General features: G+C 44.6%; 1 protein-coding gene and 1 pseudogene across 1 annotated transcript in view; one reads left to right on the top strand and one right to left on the bottom strand.

The window, feature by feature from the left end:
- CDK14 (cyclin dependent kinase 14) overlaps nt 1-14,300 on the top strand; it is a 738,271-nt gene that overhangs the window by 68,719 nt on the left and 655,252 nt on the right. The gene's annotated exons all lie outside the window — the stretch shown is intronic.
- Nucleotides 3,725-4,269, bottom strand: LOC133072733 (centromere protein W-like; annotated as a pseudogene).

Below are 14,300 nucleotides of genomic sequence, written 5' to 3' on the forward strand. Positions count from 1 at the left end.
TAAAATTTGAACCCGGCACTGAAGCAGTGCCTTCTTCCATCTCATTTAGACCAGATGCTCTCAGTTAAGCAAATATTCTTGGTTCAGATATTAGCAGTCTTCCCTGTACTTAGCAGCTTCCCCGGTGGCTCAGATGGTAAAGAATTCTCCTGCAGTGCAGGAGACCCAGGTTTGATCTCCAGGGTCACAAAGAGTTGGACACAACTTAGCAACTGAACAACAATAACAACCTTACTTATCAAAAGCGAACAGCTCACCAACACCAGGGTTTTAGCAAAATTTGAAATCTTTCTTCAGCATCTTTCCATTTCCCTGCGTTTGCCCATGATTTCCCTTCTTCCGTCCTCATCTACCCCTTTCCTTCTTCCCATGGGCTTCTCCTAAGCCCTGGCCCCACAACCCCATTGAGGGCAGCCTTTCCAAAAAACTGACCTGTTCCTTCTTTTTTCTGAATCTAAATTGCCTCCACTATTGCCTCAGCTATTATGAAGAAAGCCCAGTAGTATTTTATGTCTATAGAGGAACCTGTTGCTTAGGCCAGGGGAACAAAGGCTGGTCAGAACTTGAAGGTGACCGGGACTTCCCTGGTGGTCCCGTGGTTAAGACTTGAGCTTCCCTGATCCCTGGTAGGGGAACTAAGATCTCACATGCTGTGTGCAGCAGCTAAAAAAAAAAAAAAAGAATTTGAAGGTGATTGAGAACAGTGAGTTCCTTAAGGTCATTTTCCCTCTGGTTTATTCCAACCTGGTCAGACAACAGTGCAGAGGGTAAAGACATTGTGGATGCAGAGGAGTGGCCATGACTGTCCACTACCTTCTCAGTTCCCTACATAATGTACCTAAGGCTCAATATGATTTCCGACATACAGTGAAAAAGCAGCAGACCCGCGGAGCCCAGCATAGGGGCCCGCCGCCTGTGCTGTGTGCTATGGGGGAAGGGGTCACAACACAGCTCCAGGGCCTCCCTTTTCACCTGCTTGCAAATGCTTGCTGCTCTCCTGCACACGCTCAGTCGCTTCAGTCGTGACTGACTCTTTGAGACCCCACGGACTGTAGCCCACCAGGCTCCTCTGTCCCTGGGATTCTCCAGGCAAGAATACGGGAGTAGGTTGCCATGCACTCCTCCAGGGGATCTTGTCAGCTCAGGGACTGAACCCCTGTTTCCTGTGTCTTTTGCATTGCAGGCAGATTCTTTCCCCACTGAGCCATGGGGGAAGCCTGCTTGCTACTCTACAGTCATTTAATTCTATGCTCTAAGTTTCAGGGCCTACAGAGAAATTTACCATAAAGCTAACAGCGTTTAAACCTCAGGACTCCTCCCATCCCAGGCCCCTAAGAGTGGTGGGAGTTACTTGGAGTTGTAGAGGGTCCCAGGTGGGGAGGGGAAGCTGGTGCAACCAAGAAACATGTCTTTGAAGGTGTAGTTCCCTAGAGACCTCAGAAGAAAGGGACTTGAGTTTCCTAAGCTCCAGGATTTTACTGTGATTTCTCATTCTAAGTAAATAGCCAGCTTTGTACCAAATTTATGTTTGTGATTCTGCTTTATTTGTTTGTTTGTTTTGTAGAGGGCTCACAAAATTGCATCAGGATCGGGCCCCACAAAAATGTGGAGTCACACCTGGGGCCTGCCTGGTCCTTATTGTTTTAGCTGAACTGGAAAGGAACCAAGTTTGCTGAAAAGGGATTTGAGAACAAGCTGCCTGGGCTTCCCTGGTGGGTCAGATGGTAAAGAATCTGCCTGCAGTGTGGGAGACCTGGGTTTGATCCCTGGGTTGGGAAGATCCCCTGGAGAAGGAACTGGCAACCCACTCCAGTATTCTTGTCTGTAGAATCCCATGGACAGAGGAACCTGGCAAGCTAGAGTCCAGGGGGTCGCAGAGAGTCGGACACAACTGAGGGACTAACACATACACACAGCCTGTGCTGGAGAGCCTATTTGCCCTGCAGACCCGTTCTCCACCCTTCTTTCCCCTGGTCTCTAGCTAAGGAGACTCTTCTTTAGCTATGTCCCTGGCTCCCTTGCCACCTAGCTTGGGCCTACCAATGGGGGCACCTACGGGAGGTGGGAGGACTGCACAAAAGAGCTTTAATTCTCCTGGCCTCTTCCTCATCTGGCTGTGGGTTGGCAGCAGGGCAGGTTTCATGGTGTGTGACGTCTGCAGTCAACAGGACCCCATGCCCAGAAGGGCCCTGCACTTGACTTAATGCTTTGCTGACATCATTTTGGAACTCTTAGTTTTTTCTTTGAATGTGTGTTTCGTTAGTAAAGTCTGATATGTGAACAGAGGAGAGACCCACGATACACGTCTACCATCTCCAGTTGCCCCATTTACATACAGCACTTTCAGTGCCCCAGGTGGCGCTAGTGGTAAACAACCTGCCTGCCAATGCAAGAAGATGTAGGAGATTCAGGTTCAGTCCCTGGGTTGGGAAGATCCCTTGGAGGAGGGCATGGCAATCCACTTCAGTGTTCTTGCCTGGAGAATCCCGTGGACAGAGGAGCCTGGTGGGCTACAGTCCATGGGGTCGCAAAGAGTCAGACATGACTGAAGCGAGTTAGCATGCATGGGTATAGGATTTTGTGCTTCAGTGTTGCTTGGAGGTTTATTGAGAACCAAAGCAAGATCGAAGTAAACCCCTGTGATTAATTAAGCCCAAAATGCCTCTCTTCCCATTTGAACCAAAACTTGCTTCAAATTCATTAAAAAGAAGAAGAAGGCAGCGGCATGCTAAGAAACCCAACTAACCAAGAAGCTCTATCATATCCTTTCTTACTCACATTACTTCCCTATATTTGCCAACTGCTTACACTAGAAAGTAATGCCATCGAAGGAAAGGGAAGATGAGCAATTCATAGTTTCTTTTCCTTTCAGTCCCTCTTTACTCATTACTAAGCCAAAGGCAGACAGTGTTGGTACAGTGTGTATGTATGAAGAAGTGAGATGGAATAGTTGAGTTCCTTTTGTGGGGTGTTCTCACTGTTCTGGTAAGAAAAAAAATACATGCTATGTATGTGTGTGTTATTGTACAGTCATATCCAACTCTTTGAGACCCCATGGACTGTAGCCCACCAGGCTCCTCTGTCCATGGAATTCTTCAGGCCAGAATTCTGGAGTAGGTAGCCATTTCCTTCACTAGGGGATCTTCTCAACCCAGGAAGCGAACCTGGGTCTCCCAAATTGCAAGCAGATCCTTCACCATCTGAGCTACCAGGGGAGCCCAAAAGTACATGTGTTGACAGGGAATTATACTATTGGCCTAACATAAAAGCAGAGTGTATTGCTTATGCAAAGGCATTAAAGAATTAAAATATTTTAAATGTACCTAGATTTGAGTGCACATTGTCTTCCTTCAGAGATTAAGTTGATTCCATAGTTAACTGTGACTACGTCTAAATACTCGTAGACTTGATTCTAAGAAATACATCTCTTCAAGCTACTTCACACACTGGTTTCATTTAATTTCCATAGGTACAACATTTGCAATCCCAACAAAAGGGAAGTAGAATGAACTTAAAATGAAGCAGTTCTTCAGAAACAAAGATTATGTAGTTCTGTATGTTTACTTAAGGTATTTCAATACCAGTGAAAAACGTACGAATACACACATCCCTCAGCTAGCCAGTAATTTAATACACAATACTGTTATATAAAAAAATGCTTTCATGATTTGCTGCAACCTAAAATAATACATCATATAATTTTCAAAAATGTGTTCTTTGACTTCTAACCTCTGCTGTTCTTTAGAATTACCTTTGCTGTGGCCAGTACATACGCCTTTTTAATGAATACACGCTTATTCTCACAACATTTATCCAAGACTTTTCTGCTAATTGATGAACAGGAGTAAACAGTTCAGATGCACCAGTAGGTTGTGACTTGTCTCCAGACGAAGGTGAGGCTTCTTTTTCTTCATAATTTTATTTATTTATTTATTTTTGGCTGTATTGGATCTTCATTGCTGTCTATGGTCTTTCCCTAGCTGTGGCAAGTGAGGGCTGCTCTTCATTGAGGTCCAAGGGCTTCTCATTGTGGAAGCTGTTCTTGTGGAGCCGTGGGCTCTAGATAGTGGGCTCAGTAGTTGTGGCACATGGGCTTCGCTGCCCTGAGGTGTGGGATCTTTTCAGGCCGTGTCCCCTGCATTGGCAGGCAGATTCCCAACCGCTAGACCACCAAGGAGACTACTGTCATTTGAAGACGCACTTTAGAAAGCCACAGGGAGCCTTGCGCTTTCTCATCTTCCTTTGTGAGACAGTGGTATATAGTGCCATTCTTACCCTCCAGCTCTGGATACAGCCACCTCAGCTTCCTGGTCTACCCTGTGATGTATTGACCCTCACGCCAGTGGGGACACCAAGAACCCGGACTCAAGGCTCCTCCAGGCGCCGAGAGCCGAGTCGGAACATTTGAACCCACCACCAGTGTTGTGTATGGATTATGAAATACAAATTGTATCATTTTGTGATTCTGCATCCAAGTTAAATGCTCTTATACTGCATTTAAAATTGACGTTGCACAATGTAAGCGGTGAAGTTTGTACTAATCATGTAAACTTTTAATTTTTTTCTTAATTTAAAATGGTGTGAAATAGAAAAAAAATTAAAACATGACCCATCAAGTGAGAAGGAATGAGAGACGGTGGAAGAAAAGCTGAAGTTTTATATTTCAGGATCTTTAATTACATTTTTTTCCCCTTGATTTTTCAGTTTGCACTGGGCTTCACAAATTTATGTACTGGGTCTTAGTTAATGATTCTTCCACCCAAGGCTGCAGTTCCTGATGGTGGCCCCTTCCACGGGCCTTCCTGGGCGCCCAGAGCTGAGCCCTCTATCTTGCACCTTCAAGCTCGCTGCTGGTATACCTGCCACTGCTGCCAGTCTGGTGGGGGGAGGTGGGTAGGGAGACATCACTTCCATGGTTTTCCTTTATCCTCTGCCCAGGCCTTTAAATGTAAATCACTTTCTCTAGTCCCTCTTCCCTGGTAGCTCAGACGTAAAGAATCTGCCTGCCAATGTAGGAGATGGGGGTTCGATCCTTGCATCGGGAGGATCCCCTGGAGAAGGAAATGGCAACCCACTCCAGTATCCTTGCCTGGGAAATCACACGGACAAAGGCGCCTGGCCAGCTTCAGTCCTGGGGGTCACAAAAGAGCTGGACGCAAGTGAGTGGCTGAACAACAAGACCCTCTTTTCCATGCTTCCATTTTCATATGTCTTAGGATAGACAATTTCAAACACAACAGATATAGAGAAATTAGTATAATGGATGCCCGTGTGCCCACTCTCCAGGGTCAGTGATCCTTCTTTCACTTCTTTGGCATGTGCCACCTGTTTCTGGCTGGGATCCTGACTGATGTAGGGCCTCCCTATGCACTTGAATTACTGTTCAGAGTCATCACACCTCCCTCTTCAACTAGGACAGCCACATGTCAGACTATTTCTGAGAAGAACCAAATGGACATTATCCCACAGGTTAAAATAGGGGAAGTGGCTTTACACATATTTCCTGCCTGTTCAGTGCAACTTGGCTCCCTAACTCCCCACTCTGACCCGCCCCCCCCCAGGAATCCTGGCTCATCCAGGCTTTGTTTTGTACCCAAAGCTTCAAAGAGAGGGCATACTTGGTGCCATTTAAAACAAGTGAATGACACTGATCAACAGTATTGATTCCCACAGATTAATACATGCTTGTCATTTCACTCATAAGAGAATAGGAAACACTTGGGAGAAAATTTCCCTTGTGAGGTGGTCCTCTTTGTGAATAGAGTCTGTGGGGTCACAAAGAGTCCGGCAGGACTGAGCGCACATGCACAAGCCTCTTTGTGAGAGGATTGATTACGCGGTCATAGACCAGCTATATATTTGTCTTCCGCAATTTCAGGAAAATAATTTTGTCATTAATGAGATTTGCTAGTAAAGCAGAAAGGTCATATCCACGAGGATAGAGTCATCTGTAATATGAGACCTGGGTCTCTTAGCAAGAAAAAAGAATCACTTCAGATTTAGTCTGTTTATTAATAGACACAATAAAAGTAATATACTCATCTATACATGGGTATTTGGAATTAGACTCCTGTTCATCACACCTCACAGGGATGCCATAGAACTGCTTGAATCGATAGGAAGCTAGGGAAGGAAGGGGTGGGGAAAGAACTAATATTTATTGGATGCCTTCTTTGTGCTATAAATGCTCTCAGGTTTATTATCAACTTAATCCTCATGGCAATCCTAAGAGGTAGACGTTATTATTCCTGTGTTATGGAGGAGGAAAGTGAGGCTCATGGCAGATAAGTTGCCCAAGGCCAATTAAAATAGCCACTATTTATGCATGTCTATGTTTGACTCTGGCTTCCCTTGTGGGGCTAGAGTAAAGATCCCATCTGCCAAGACAGAAGATGTAAGCAACGTGGGTTTGATCTTAGCCTGTGCGCCACAACTCCTGAAGCCCGCATGCCCTCGGGCCCATGCCTGGCCACAAGAGATGCCAGCACAGTGTAAGTCTGCACACTGCAACTGGGGAGTAGCTTCCACTCCCTGCAACTGGAGAACCTGTAACCCGGTCTCTTACAATCCGGTAAGAGACCAGGGTCAGCGTGGCAACCCACTCCAGTGTCCCTGTCTGGAGAATCCCATGGACAGAGGAGCCTGTCGGGCTGCAGTCCATAGGGTCCCAGAGAGTCAGACATGACTGAAGTGACTTAGCATGCACGCACGCATGCTTGACTCTATGCAAAGCACTTTACATTGAAATGTGTGGAAATTGAACCCTGTGTGGTAAATCATTCCATGCCCATTATACAGATGAGGTGGGTTAAGCATCTTGCCATGGTCACATCAATAATACTGGCAGAATCAGAATTCTGAGTCAGTTCTGGCTGACTCAAATCCTTGTTACTTCTACTGGTTCCCAAAGGAAATGGGTACACCGTTACAACTTTTTCCCCATCTTTTTTAAAAACTATGTATTTACTTGTTTTTAGCTGTGTTAGGTCTTCACTGCTGCGTGGGCTTTCTCTAGCTGCAGGGAGCGGGAGCTACTAGTTGCAGAGTGCAGGCTTCTCACTGTGGTGGCTTCTCTTGTTGCCAGGCATGGGCTCGAGGGCACGTGGGCTTCAATAGTTGTGGCACACAGGCCAAGTTGCTCCGCGGCATGTGGGATCTTCCTGGACCAGGGACTGAACTAGTGTCTCCTGAATTACAAGGCTTATTCTTAGCTACTGGACCACCAGGCAACCCCTTCTTTTTCCATCTTGGGCTTCTCTTCCTCTCTACCAATGTCCACTCCATCATTCTTGTTGTATCTTTCTCTCTGATAAAGGACATGAAAGAAACGTGAATAGACAGGTCCCTTGTCATCATATTTCATTGTGCAATCGGTCTCAATAGCAGGCCTGTTCTTCCTTTCATCATTTTCTTATCTAACATAATTTTCTCCTTTCATTGTCTCTGGATGTGTTCACTAAAGTACTCCTAAAATATTTTAAGAAGCAATACATTCCTCACCACATTGTTCAGTTGATGCCTAGAATTTTTATCATATCGAGCTACAGATATATATATGTACAAATATATATATATATTTATATATGTTCCAGCACACTATAAATACTGACATTTAAAAGTAAACTGTCACATCACTATTTAATATCTATCCAGTTGAATCTAAATAATGTAGCAATTTGATGACCCATCATACTTTTAAAATACACATAAATAAGTTCTTATTTGTTGCTGTTGTTCAGTCACTCAGACATGTCCTACTCTCTGCGACCCCATGGAGTGGAGCTTGCCGGGCCTCCCTGTCCTTCATCTCCTGGAGTTTGCTCAGACTCATGTCCATTGAGTTGGTGATATCATCCAACCATCTTGTCCTCTGTTGTCCCCTTCTTCTCCTGCAAATGATATAACAATTTGATGCCCCATCATACTTTTAAGATACATATAAATAAGTTCTTCTTAACCTATCAGAAATTTTCTTTGCTTGTTTTTCTCCTTGAAATTATATTTCCATTCCATTTCCTAATATATTTTATACTTTAAAGTATTTCATGAATAACATACTTCTATGCATGTTTAAAACATGGAAACATGGAAAAAATGGGAATAATTTAAAATTTCTATGTGATCATAAGATTCTGTATTAGAAAACTCTACACAATTTCTCAGAATGGCATAAATATATTGCAAATATTGATGAATAATTAAACCTAAAATGTAAGATTGCAATGGAATTCCAACTCTTCATGAGACAAGTAAAGCCTTTCTCCCCCGTGTATCCAGGGATAAATATACAGGAGTCAGCATCAATGTTGAATGTGTGGTTTGGCAGATAATTGCTAAGAAGCTCTTCATGCAAATAAGTTAATGGGAGCAATAGAGTTTTGTTATAGAACAGGACTCAATTCTTTGGATTCTTCTCAGTTATATACCCAAAATTGCATGGTAATACATCATCAAGATTATTTTTGGTAATCTGTCATCTTGATGACTTAATTAGGTGTCCTTCCTCTTTGTGGAAAGCAGAGAATTAGAGTCCATTTGAGTAGCCAAGAATTAAGTACCTTATTATTAGAGTCATTCGATTCTCCTTTCTTCAGCACCCTAGAGGCTTTTACACCTCAGGCAATGCCTAGACAGCGTATTAAAAAGCAGAGACATCACTTTGCTGACAAAGGTCCGTATAGTCAAAGCTATGGCTTTTCCTGTAGTCATGTATGGATGTGAAAGTCAGACCATAAAGAAGGCTGAGATCCCAAGAATTTATGCTTTCAAACTGTGGTGCTGGAGAAGACTCTAGACAGTCCCTTGGACTGCAAGGAGATCACACTAGTCAATCCTAAAGGAAATCAACCCTGAATATTCATTGGAAGGACTGATGCTGAAGCTCAAGCTCCAATACTTTGGTCACCTGATCCTGGGAAAGACTGAGGGCAGGAGAAGAGTGTGACAGAGGATGAGATAATTTGATGGCATCACTGACTCAATGGACAGAGTTTGAGGAAACTCTGGAAACTAGTGAAGGACAGGGAAGCTTGGTATGCTGCAGTCCCTGGGGTTGCAAAGAAACATGACTTGGTGACTGAACAATAATAACAATGCCTTAGTAGGATTGGGATGAGTGTGAGGTATGTCCTCCTATGATCAGTTGATAAAAGAAATTGAGCAGAAGAGATGGGAGAGGAGAAACAGCCTGAAGTCTGGACAACAGAAGCTTTCTTGGGTCAATTCATTCTAGGGAAGCTTATCTGAAAAGGAATTCCCTTGAAACAATTTGTGCCCACTTACCCGTTGGTTATGCTTCCTGTATCTCCCCTCCTCTAATTGAAGACCTTGGTGTCTAGCATTTGTTTTTCTAAGCTTTAGTTCATTTGGCACTTTAGCATTGCTGATAAGCTCTATGGTTTGTCTTTTATATTCGTTCTGTGAAGAGAGTCTTTTTTTCTCCCCATCTCTTGTACATATTTTCTCAAACTTTAAGGTATTCTGAAAGCTCCTATACGGTCTTATAAGTAAGACAACTCTATGAACACAGATATTTAACTATCTTGGCCGATCTAATAGAAAGAAAGAAAAAATAGGGAGGGAAAAAGAAAGAGAGGAGGAGTGGTCCAATTGTTAAGAATCCACCTGCCAATGCAGGGGACACAGGTTTGATCCCTGGTCCGGGAAGATCCCACATGCCGCGGGGCAGCTAAGACCATGCACCACAGCTGCTGAGCCTGCGTGCCCTAGAGCCCATGCTCAGCAACAAGAGAAGCCTCTGCAATTATGAGAAGCCCGAACACCACAATTAGGGAGTAGCCCCTGCTTGCTGCAAATAGAGAAAGCCCAAGCAAGCAACAAAGACCCAGTGCAGCCAAAAATAAATAAGTAAATAAATATTTGTTTTTAAAAAAGAGAGAGAAGGGAGGGAAGATCACAAACACTCTTAAAGATACAGATGGAATTTTAAATTTTAAGTGTCTGATTCCATACAGTGGGGCTGTGTGTCAGGCTGCGGTTATTCGGGTTTCTCAGGCTCACACAGACTTTGATTGCGTGTCTCCATTCAACAGCTCTTCCTCCTTTTGAACCCGAGCAGCGCTCTGTGGGGCTTGCAGGCACGAAGGCCTTTCTTTCCCCCATATCTTGTAGGCAAGACTCCAGCCATTATGACTTTCCCTGAGTTCCAAAGGGCAGATCTGAACAGTTGCCAACCAAGGGAGGGGCAGTGGAGAAACCACCTGAGGCAAGATTAAAGGGCCCAGAGAAGCTCCTCAAGGTGAGGAAACCGCTTGAGACCCTGCTCACATGCTAGTCTTGTCAGAGACCCCTATTAACAGTTGACTCACTGTTGTAAAACCCTCAAGCTCTTTGGAGTGAAGACACATGGCTTCTTGAGGCAGAAGCCCAGTGTGTCCCCCTTTGCCTGGCAAAGCAATCAAACAATTCTTTCCTCCTTCACGAAAAACTTCATCTCCAGGATTTGATTCAGCACCAGTTTAAGAGAGGCTGAGCTTTCGGTCACACTTTCCCCCAGTGCGAGCCCCCCCCCCCCCCCAACTCATTCTCAGTCACAAGGCTTTGGTGATTGATCCCGTCTTAGCCCTGTGGTTATGACTTGGTCATTGACCTAGGCCAGTGTATCCCATATTCTGTAGGAATTGATTGGTCTGAGATAGCACATAATTCAGTCCAGGAGATTTTCCCCAGGCTTCTAGGGAGAAAGAAAACATAAAAAATTCAAATATATGTTTTGGCAGAAGCTACTGGCAGAGATGCTTCCTTTGCTGCTGGACATGAATGACGAGAACAAGCCCCAAGCGTCTCCAGTAGCTGTCTTGCAAGCATGAGGGCTGTTGTTATTCTGTCGTGAGTTGTGTCCGACTCTTTGCGACTTCCTGGACTGTAGCATGCCAGGCACCTCTCTCCCTGAGGGCAGAGGTCTTTTAAAAACAGATGCAACACTACTTGTTTGTAGTACAATTTTCTTTTTCTTTTTAGTTGGAGGATAATTTCTTTATAATGTTGTGCTGGCTTCTGTCAAAGGACAGCGTTAATCAGCCCTAAGTAAGTATATTATCAACTCCCTCTTGAGCCTCCCTGCCCCACTCCTTCTCCTACATCCTGTCCCTCTAGGTCATCACAGAGTGTAACAGGAGGGCAAGGGGCAGGGTGCAACTTTTGAAAGAATGACATAGGCCAAGCACACAACATAAACCAATTAGAATCAAATGGGACCAAGATGGCAGACAAGACTAGACCTTGATCCTCAATCAGCAAGTGAAATGACACACCCAGAGGTGCCATGACAGTTCCAGTTCAGTTCAGTTCAGTCGCTCAGTCGTGTCCGACTCTGCAGCCCCATGGACTGCAGCACGCCAGGCCTCCCTGTCCATCACCAACTCCCAGAATTTACTCAAACTCATGTCCATCGAGTCAGCGTTGCCATCCAACCATCTCATCCTCTGTCGTCCCCTTCTCTCACCTGCAGTCTTTCCCAGCATCAGGCCCTTTTCCAATGAGTCACTTCCAAGGCACTGTTAAAAGACCAAGGAGTGGGCGGTGGCCCAAATCCTGGAAATCTCCACCCCTTCCCCAAAATAGTTGGAATAATCCTCCCACTCATTAGCATATGAAACTAACCAGGCCACATTTCAAGGCCACACTCGCCTTCTGCGACGACCCACACTCTGTCTGTGGAGTGTTCTTCTCTCTGAATAAATCCACTTCTTAACTATCACTTTGTCTCTCACTGAATTCTTTCTGTGATGAGACATCAAAAACCTGAGCTTTACTAGGCCCTGAAACCAGGTACGGTGGGTTTTGGCTGGGTTTGAGTCCCAGCACAGGGTCCAAGTCCCAATCTAAGGTAAACAGCTTCAAGCGCACTGGGCTGAGGTCCCTGGAGGTTATACAACAGCTTCCCACTAGCTATCTGTTTTATGAATGTGGGTGTATATATGTCAATGCTATTATCTCAATTTGTCCCAGCCTCTCCTTCCCACCCTATGTCCACAAGTACAATTTCTTTTTCCATCTTCAGCTTCTCAGAGCTCATGGCAGAAACTGGGAACTCCTCAGAGTCATTTAATCGGGGACCAGCCTCTCCCAGATACATATAAATCCCCAAATTCTGTCATGTGACCTAATGAATTTTTCTCATTGCTTGCTAATCTGAGTTGAGTTTCCTGTTACTTGCTACATAAAAGTGATAGTTAATATAATCCCTAGGACATATCTGCATTTATTTTGTTAGGGTTTTTTTTTTTCTTTTCCCATGTATTGGGACTAACATACATGGTTAAAAGAAAGGATACCATGCTCAAGACAATTGAAAAGCCACAGACCTAGATTTTCATAAGTTTTAGGAAAGAGGTGTTGGTATTTATATGGGTCAGTATATACAGTATATAGTATGTTCTCTTTTCCTTACCTGATCTCCAAAGACAGTGGGCTCCAGTTCAAAATGTTAGTCTTTTTACAGATGGAGCTGTGTGGTCATTGCTCAGCTTACCCTTGGAGCAAGTTTCCTAATACTTTTGGCCTGAACTTCACACTTAGCCACAGGCTGTGCTGAACCGGCACACACCAGTCTTACGAAACTCCTGACAAGGGTGCATAGGCAGATATGTACTCAGTAGACAGGCTAGCGTCAAGAGAAGGGGAGAAGAAGAGACTAGGCTGCAGCTCCCGGTGGCCAACCCCAACCAGTCTGTCAGTCTTCTTACCAGGGATGAGATAAGTGGGGGGCGGGGCTGAGAGTCAAGAAAGCAGATCTACTAAGAAGACCTGATTAGAACTGTGGCACACACCAGGAAGGAAACAAACAAGGCCTTGTGAAAAAGATTAATGGACAAGGATCCTTTCAAAGGGGTAATCTGGCAAGGCTCTGTGAGATGACATTTGAAGTGAGACTTGAAAGGTGAAAAGAAGCCTGTCGTTCAGATGAGGGGAGAACATGGGGGTATTCCTGGTAGAAGGATCAGCAAGTACAAAAGCTGTAAGGTGTGGAAGAAAGGGGATGGGAGAAGAAAGGTGGGGATGGGAGGAGGCACAGGGTGAAGCTAGAGAATTAGGCAAGGGCCGAACCATGTGGAGCTCGTGAGTGATGGTCAGGTGTTTGAACTCCCAAGTGCAATGGGCAGTGGTCAAGCCATTGAACAGTTAAACTGACTGTTAAACAGGAGACTGACATGAACTGATATGTGATTTTGAAAGAGCCCTTTGGTTGTTCTGAAAATGAGGAGAGCAGATACAAGAGCAGAGACAGGAAATCAGTTGGAAGGATGTAGTACTAACCCAGAGGCTTCCCTGGTGGCTCAGATGGTAAAGAGTCTGCCTGCAGTGTGGGAGACCAGGGTTTGATCCCTGGGTTGGGAAGATCCCCTGGAGAAGGAAATGGCAACCCACTCCAGGATCCTTGCCTGGAAAATCCCATGGATGGAGGAGTCTGGCAGGCTACAGTCCCAAGGGGTCGCAAAGAGTTGGACACGACTTAGTAACTTCACTTACTTACAGTAGTAACCCAGATTACTACTGGCAGTAACCCAGGAAGGATGTAACCCAGAGAAACGATTTCCTGATCTAGAGCAGTAGCAGTGGACATAAGCAGAAAGTGAAGGGTTTGAGACATATTTTGGAGCTAGTCTATACAACTTGCTGATGGATTAAATATGGGAATATGGGAAGTAAGAAACATCTTAATTTTTGCTTGGAGCAAAAATGTAATATGTCCTTTCTTCTTTCTTTCTTTCTTTCACCTTTCTTCTCCTTCTACTCCTCTTCTTTATCTTTTTTATTTTTTGGGCCACACCTCACAGCATGTGGGACCATAGTTTCTCAACCAGGGATCAAACCCATGTCCCTTGCAGTGGAAGCGCTGAGTCCTAATACCCTGCACTGCCTGAGAATTTCCTCCTCTTCTTTTATCATCTTTTTTCTTATTTCTTTTTGTATGTGAGGAATACATCAATATTTTCTTTGTAGACATGTTAAACTTGAGGTACACAGTTGAGATTCAACTATATGGATCTATTAATCTGGAATTTGCATTTGGGATATACATTTGGAATTATCAATGATTAGATGGCATTTAAAACTATGGCAATTGAAAGCACCAACTGATGCAAAGAGCCAACTCATTAGAAAAGACCCTGATGCTGGGAAAGATTGCGGGCAGGAGGAGAAGGGGACGGCAGAGGACGAGATGGTTGGATGGCATCACTGACTCGATGGACATGAGTTTGGGTGAACTGTAGGAGTTGGTGATGGACAGGGAGGCCTGGCGTGCTGCAACCTCTGGGGTCGCAAAAAGTCAGACA

This window comes from Dama dama, chromosome 18, assembly GCF_033118175.1.
Source record: "Dama dama isolate Ldn47 chromosome 18, ASM3311817v1, whole genome shotgun sequence".
In the NCBI taxonomy this organism is placed as follows: domain Eukaryota; kingdom Metazoa; phylum Chordata; class Mammalia; order Artiodactyla; family Cervidae; genus Dama; species Dama dama.